Genomic DNA, 8,547 nt, shown 5'->3' on the forward strand with positions numbered 1-8,547 from the left:
AAAGTTGTTCTAAAAATTCCCATCAAGATGTCATATATTTCTAATGTACTTCCCTTTGATACTCCCATTTCTGTGCTGAAGAAACCCACTTTTTTTTAAGTCTGTTCTGTTAGATTCCGATTTAACTTATACCCTTGAGTTCCACTAAGTGTTGGGCACTGGGCACAGTGTTAGATTCATTCTCTAACAATAATAATAATAATACCTAACACTTATTATGTGCTTACCGCATGCCAGGATTGTTGAAATGGTTTACATGAACTGTCTCATTTAATTCTTTCAACCATCCCATGAAGACTTTTATCTCATTTTCTGAGAATAACCTTATAGATTTATTTTGTGATCCTTACTATATAGATAATGCTAAGCTTCAGAGAATTTTAAGCACCTTACTCAAGGCCAAGGACCAAGAACCAAGAACCAAGATTAACAACCACATCCTTTTTTTTTTTTTTTTTTTTTTTTTTTTTTTGTTAAGCGTCAGGGTCTCGCTCTGTCATTCAGGCTGGCATGCAGTGGCACAATCATGGCCCACTGCAGCCTTGAACTCCTGGATTCAAGGGAGTCTCGCACCTCAGCTTCCCAAATAGCTGGGACTATAAGCATGTGCCACCATGCCCAGCTGAGGTGCTTTTGTTTGTTTGTTTTGTTTTTGTTTTGAGACAGAGTTTTGCTCTTGTTGCTCCAGCTGGAGTGCAACGGGGCGCGAACTTGGCTCACCGCAACCTCTGCCTCCCAGGTTCAAGCTATTCCGCCTCAGCCTCCCGAGTAGCTGGGATTACAGGCATGTGCGACCATGCCTGGCTAGTTTTGTATTTTTAGTAGAGACAGGGTTTCTCCATGTTGGTCAGGCTGGTCTCAAACTCCTGACCTCAGGTGATCTGCCCACCTCGGCCTCCCAAAGTGCTGGGATTACAGGCATGAGCCACCACGCCCAGCCACCAGCTGAGTTTTTAAAACATCTTATAGAGATAGGGTCACACTGTGTTGTCCAGGCTGTTCTCAAATACCTGGCCTCAGGCTATCCTCTTGCCTCAGCCTCTTGTGTGGCTGGTATTATAGACATGAGCCACATCACCCCACAATCATATCCTTACCCAAATTAGCATTCTCAATCCCTTTTATTGCATAAATCCATAGTAAACTAGTTTTAATTCTATTGGGTGATTGTCTCATCTAAATAATTCTTAGAGATCAGTTGTTTCTAATTTGTTATACAATTGCTTTTAAAGTAAATTTTTGAATCACTCTTCTTTCTCTCTGTTGCAGATTGATACTGACACATAAAGAAGTTAACCTGATACAGCATCTGAGTAGAACACAGTGTAATTATAGAACAGCAGACCCAACCATCAAATATGTAATATGTTATAAACATAGTTTAATTCTCATCAACTGGAAAGTTACAAATTCCATGTTCTACATAAATACTTAATACACAACCATGGTTAGTACCTCTGGAATTTATTTTAACTCATTTGCTGTGTTTGGTTACTCACACTTTGATTATGGAAATGTTATGAAATAGTAGTGATTGTCTTTTGAATGGAAATTCTCCATAAAATCTGGAGCAAGAAATGGAAATGAAGTCTTTAAAATTATTTAAATATGTACATGTTCAAAGGGCCTTTCCTTTCACTTTCTTTTAAATTCATGCCCATTTCCTTAATCCTTTCTTCCACGGACTTTTTTTCCATTCTTTTAATCACCTTTGAATGCCTTGCAAATTCTGTTTCTCTCAAGGTATGAAGTATAGGAAAGGGCACACTTTACCGACACTGAGTCAGACATGGAGACTATCTAAAGGATCTCACACTCTCCTCTTATATTCCAAATTCCCTGTATTTTGCTTTCAGTGAAACACTATAGGCTAACATAGTTTTGTTGGGGTTTTTTGCACCTTCAGATTAAAATTTACAAATAAATGGTTCTACGGTTTGATTGTGTCCCACAAATTCCGTGTGTTGGAAACTGAATTCCCAGTGTGGCAGTCTTAAAAGGTAGGGCCTTTAAAATGCAATTGGATCATAAGGGTTCTGCCCTCATGAATGGATTAATTCATTCGTGGATTAATGGATTAGTGGGTTAATAGATGAGTGGGTTAACAAATTAGTGGATGATCATGAGAGTGGGACTGGTGGCTTTATAAGAAGAGAAGGAGAGACCTGAGGTACCACCGTCAGTGCCCTTGCCATGTGATACCTTGGGCTACCTCAAGGACTCCTCAGCAGTCCCCAACATCAAGAAGGCTCTCAGCAGATGCAGCCTCTCAAACTGGAACTTCTCCGCCTCCGTAGCTTTAAGAAATAAATGTCTTTAAAAAAAATTAACCAGGTTTAGGTATTCTGTTATAAGCAACAGAAAATGCACTAATACACATGGTTTCGTTTTGTCTTTGAATTAGACCACTTCACCTTGCCCACTTACTCTCAAACTTGGATAGGTTTTGTTTTTGTTTGTTGTTCACTTTAGAAGCATCTGCACATTTTGTGTTTGCTCTGTTCTCCTATCTTTTCTTTTTCTTTTTTTTTTTTTTTTTTTTTTTTTTTTTTTTTTTTTTTTTTTTTTTTTTTTTTTTTTTTGAGATGGAGTCTCGCTCTGTCGTCCAGCCTGGAGTGCAGTGGCGCGACCTCTGCTCACTGCAAGCTCCGCCTCCCGGGTTCACGCCATTCTCCTGCCTCAGCCTCCCCAGCAGCTGGGACTACAGGCGCTCGCCATCATGCCCGGCTAATTTTTGTATTTTTAGTAGAGACGGGGTTTCACCGTGTTAGTCAAGATGGTCTCGATCTCCTGACCTTGTGATCCGCCCGCCTCGGCCTCCCAAAGTGCTGGGATTACAGGCATGAGCCACCGCGCCCGGCCACTCTGTTCTCCTGTCTAATACTTTCACTTTAAACATGATCTGAGGATCATAATCTGTAGAATAAAACATTTCCCCAGGATGCCACGGTGACCTAATAATAATACCCCCTCTGAATTTGTAGCCCAATCCCGAAATACAGTTGGTGCAAATTTTCATATGGGAATAACATCCTCAGCAAGGCATCATGCCACTTTTTTTTTTTTTTTTTTTTTTTAATTAATAAGCTCCTAACATAAATTTGATGTCAGTTGCAGATGAGAAAATGGGGCTTGATGAAGTTGATTGCTTCAATGATGCAGCCAGTCCTGCTTGAACTCCTCTGTCTGGAGGAAGGAAGGCAGAGACTCTAGAAACATACAATTTGATTCCCACAGCATGTATGTGCTGAAGAAGAGACTGAGTGGGTCTTGGCTTCAGGCAGGGCTGTACTCTACTGTGATATCAGCAGCACTCATCCTTGAATCTCCAAGATCTTGTCTTCCTTCAAGAGGCTGATTCAGACAGAGTCTAGTCTTGTTTCTCTCTTTTTAAGGTACACATCGGGAAGAAAACTCTAAGGCCTCTTGTAAAAACATCACTGACATGCTTCCTGGTGATTTCTCAGCAGCTATTTGATTCCCAGATGTATTTTTTCACTGCCATTTCACCAGATGTTGATTGAAATGCTAAACTAAATTTTAGCCATCCTTGCATGCATGGATAATTAATAAACTGATTATAAAATTATAGTGATGAGGGACCACTAAGCCATGATAAATTACAATCATTATTTCAGTCTTGGCTGTAAAGATTATTCTAAGGATGATAGAGGTTTCTTACGGACTTTTAGTCATTTACACGTAATGAAGTAAAATGTCTTTTCAATTTTCAAATATGTCACTGAAGCCAAAATTGGATCTGATCATTTTAAGTTTTGTATATGCTTGATTTCTGTTGTATTTGTTTCAAATTGTGTTTGCTTCATGAAAAGGATTTTTTTTTTTTTTCAGGTAGTGAGGAGTTTAACTACATTTTATTTCTCCCAAAAGCTTATTAATCTTGGCAATAAAAATTCTATATTTCTCCAGCAAAATCTAAGATGCCTACCTCAAAGCAGCTTGTGAGGTTATGTGTATCAGTGTTGTTCTGATTATGCTGTGAGGAGCCTGAGGAATTCCTCAGAGACACCTGAGGACAGGCGCAAGGAAAAACATCAGAGTAGGCTGGGATGGGGAAGGATGGAGATGGCTTTTGCAGTCATGAGGAACTCACCTCTGGTTGAGTTGAGCAGTTCCGCTTTTGATCTGTGTTGCATGTTGGACTTTTACATAAGGTTTTATTTGAAGAAAGATCCATGTGGTACCATGAATATTATTATTATTAATATATTTAATAATCAAAATGACTTGAATATTATTAATATTATTAATATATTAATAATCAAAAGGACTTGAAATCCAATGATTAAATACCTAAATTTTATAAGTGAGGGAACTGAGCTTCAGAGAGAGTAAACAACTTGTTTAAAATAATGCAGCTAGTAAAATTTGCTTTAATTAATTATTCCTAAAATTAAAAGGCTATGATCAACTTAACCAATATTTTCAAATGCCTGCAAAGGAAAAGGCACTATGCCAGGTCTCCAGGGAATAAAGAAAATAACAAAGTCACACTTCAAGAAAATGGCAGAATCAAGGCGTGAATCTGAATCTTCTTACTCCATTATAGTGCACTTTCCACTATAGCAGTAGGCCCCAAATTTGGTTTATGAACACCTAGTCTTTCAGGATGATCTTCCACTTGAAAAATTCGACTGAAGTTTTGCATTGCATTTTAAAAGGTATGAGAAGTCCTATAGTAAAGAAATGTGCTTAGACTAGACTACAGTTCCAAAATTTATTACCATGGAATACTATTCATGTCATATGTATTTGTATCCCAAAGAATGCAACTTGAGAAATTCTGCACTATCATAGCTCTCTTTATTAGATTTGAAACTGAAATCTAGTAGGGTCTTCTTTTAAAATCTGCATTTCCATGGTTTACATATAACTGTGGCTTGAGAAACGTTCATCTCGGTGATAAGTGTTAGACCGGATATACTCTTTATGTATACACACACATATTGTATGTGGATGTTACAGAAAATACTGTATCCAAATAAGCATAAATTAAATGCAATATACCAACTGTTAACACAGTATTGTGTTTGCTTTAAAGTCATCTCACACATGTTTAATATTTGTTATGAAAATCTCAATGCATTTTTTTATTCCTTCTAAACATTCAATGCCAGCTTTATAATTCACTGGAAATGTTGAATTAATTTTAGTAAAATAAGGATTGATACCTCTAGTCCAATTTTCAGATAAATGACTTTCTGCAAAAGGAAAATCAATTTGTATTTCTTATAAAACACACACACCTTGGTGTGTTTTGTTTTGGTCAGAATGTTACATATAAAAAATAATAAATAGCAAAATATCCCCCCAAAATTCATTTCAGGTGCACCAAACAAAAATAATGCCATAAACCTTGGAAGAGAACCTGTTCTTGCAAGATTTGTAGACCAATTTTTCAAGATCAAAAGTGTTTCTATAAGCTCACAAATTTTGGATCTTTTCCAAGACTATATCTCCAACACTTCTGAGGTTGGCCCATCACTAATATTTACAATATATTTGACATTTCATGGGATGGACTCACAGGCCTTTGTGATAGGCAGCTTCCTAATATGATGGAGTGCCAGAACAATTTGCTGTGTGTGTGAAAGGCAGTAAGATGGCACTGGCATTTTGCAACAGGAAGGAAATGATTTGTAGGTACCTTGAGCCTGTTGTATCTTGTCAGTTTTGTTAGTTGAGAAATGTCATTGCGGACCCATTAGTACATAGACAGCTGTGCCGCCCACCTGAGAAGCACTCCTTGCCAAGTGATTTGAGACCTGTGTTTGGGCAAGGTTCCTTTTCATAGTATTACATTGCATTACAGAAAACTTACAGAAACAGGCCCTCACGCATGCTGATTCTTAACCCTTTATAAGACCTAGCATGATGCCTTACACTTATTAGGCCATTATAATAAGATTTTTCAACAGGTTCATGTCCTTACCAAATTGGCACATGCAAAATAAAGTGTATTCTGAACTCTTTTGTCACACATCCCTCTAATAACCCATTTATCACTGTGGTTAATTTTATTTTTTTCCAAAGTCTGGTCATTCCTAACAATGCTTCTGATGACTGCATAATTATTATACTTTTATTGCCAAGGACAGAAATAGGGTAAAGCCACAGATGCTTTTTCTCCTGCCAAATGAGGATTATCCTCCAAAATCTGTATTGTTACTTGGCCTCTTTTAGGAGATCCATTTCTTTGGATTGTGAGGGTTCACACCTGTAATATGCATGCTCAAGGTTCTGTAATCTTGAAGTCTATTTTGTGAGATCAGGCATAGGCAACTCTATTAGGTATGACAAAGATGAGTAAGATATGGATCCTGCTCTCAGAGAGCTTCAATCTAATTGTAGATTCAAGACAAACACATACACATGGGGCACCACTTACCAAACCCCAGTGAAAGCTATTGTGGAAGTGGTTCAGATGCTTATACTGACCAAAAAAAAAAAAAAAAAAAAAAAAGAGGATTGGTATTCGTATGCTTCCTTCATTAAAGAACATGAGATTCGCATGAGCGGAGACTCTCCTGATTCAACATGCCACCTTCGAAAGCCAAAACCAGGCTCTGCACTGTTCCCAGCTTCTCCCACCCCAGCAGCACTGTGTTCTTCTGCAACTATGTGTTTCCTTTTGCTCATTCTAACAGTGTCCATGGCTTTACCCTTTTCTTTTGCTACGCTGCCATAGCCTTGCTCTTCACAGGAATCTGACCTTTCACTCCCGAGTTCTGCAGCATGATGAGAAAGAGACCAATTTAAAAAAAAACAAAAACACACACACACACACACACACAAACAATAGAAGTGAGCACACCCGCAAAGATGACTCCAATTGGAGTTCTCTTCCCCCAAGTGATTCCATGTTTATTAATGTGCATGGTAATTTATAACTTGCAGTCCTGTAACATGGCCTTAGGCTANCACTGTTCCCAGCTTCTCCCACCCCAGCAGCACTGTGTTCTTCTGAGACTATGTGTTTCCTTTTGCTCATTCTAACAGTGTCCATGGCTTTACCCTTTTCTTTTGCTACGCTGCCATAGCCTTGCTCTTCACAGGAATCTGACCTTTCACTCCCGAGTTCTGCAGCATGATGAGAAAGAGACCAATTTAAAAAAAAACAAAACACACACACACACACACACACAAACAATAGAAGTGAGCACACCCGCAAAGATGACTCCAATTGGAGTTCTCTTCCCCAAGTGATTCCATGTTTATTAATGTGCATGGTAATTTATAACTTGCAGTCCTGTAACATGGCCTTAGGCTATTTCCAAGGCAGCTCCCAGGAGATTAGAAGGCGGCTTTCAGCAGTGAAACATTTAAAGAGGCAAGCAAGAGTTGCCTGAGAGTCCAGCCCTGTCGGAATATGTCCTGTATAGCAAGGCTGCCAGTTGAAGGAAATAATTACAAGTGGCTGCCTAACCGCCATGGCGATAGAAACTTAACCCAAGTGTTTTCAGGTAACTGCCAGCCTTGGGCCTGGCCACCTGCCATGGGCCCCACAGCACACGGCCCTGTGTGAAGTGGGTATTTTACAGCAAGTGACAGCAACGCAGCTGTTTGCATTAGAACTTAACCTAGGTATGCCAGACAGCTGTGCCAAAGCACGTCCTATTGCTTCATTAATTCAAAAGCAACTGGCATAAAAAAAAACCATTTGAACCTGACTGCTGGTTTCAGTTCCTTGTCAAGCACTAGCTATTTAATTCAATTTAATAAAATATTTTTATTTTACTACAAATACTATTACATGTGTGACATCTGGGAATAAAGAAGATACAGGCCCTAACCCAAAGACAGGAACACCTTCCCAACTCTTAAGCAACTCTCTATCAAGTAGGGACACACACACACACACAAATGTCGTAATTCAATGATAGGTACAAAAATAGAAATAAATATAAGCTTAATAGTGATACAGAAAAGAGATTGGTTACTTCTGACTAGAATAGTCAAGAATGACTTCCCAAAGGTGATGCTATTTAACTGGATTTTGTAGGGTAAATAGAAACTCTCTAGGCACAAAAGAGAGGGAAGGGGCCCAACAGACAGAGGGAGTATAAAGCACTGTGGTATGGAAATGTGAAATTGAATGCTGTGGTAGGAGAAAAATGGGTGGTTCAGGCTTACACAGGGTAAAGTGAGTCTGTATGTCTGAGTGAGCAGTTCCCGCTTACAGAGCCCCAGGTGCCAGTCCAGGAATCAGACCTGTACAGCACACATGGGAAGTCATTAACGGGCATTATACAGACTGTGACTCAATCAGGTTTACTCTCTGAAAGTTTGTTCTGGCAGCAGCTGCTGGATGACGTGTTAGAGGAGGAGACTGAAATCAGTTGAGAGGCTATTGCAACAGTCCAGGCAGGAGAAAGTAAGGGCCTGGCATGAGGCATTCACAGTAATGACACTGAGGAAAGGATACCTCTGCTGGGTTGGCAACAATTCACCCATTGCTTCTGCAGCCAGACTTTAGGTTTTGGCATGCATAGATTTGTTGGTGAGTAAAGAGGACCACCATGGTCT

The sequence above is a fragment of the Rhinopithecus bieti genome, unplaced genomic scaffold (assembly GCF_001698545.2).
Source record: "Rhinopithecus bieti isolate Rb0 unplaced genomic scaffold, ASM169854v2 scaffold_65372, whole genome shotgun sequence".
NCBI classification, from domain to species: Eukaryota; Metazoa; Chordata; class Mammalia; order Primates; family Cercopithecidae; genus Rhinopithecus; species Rhinopithecus bieti.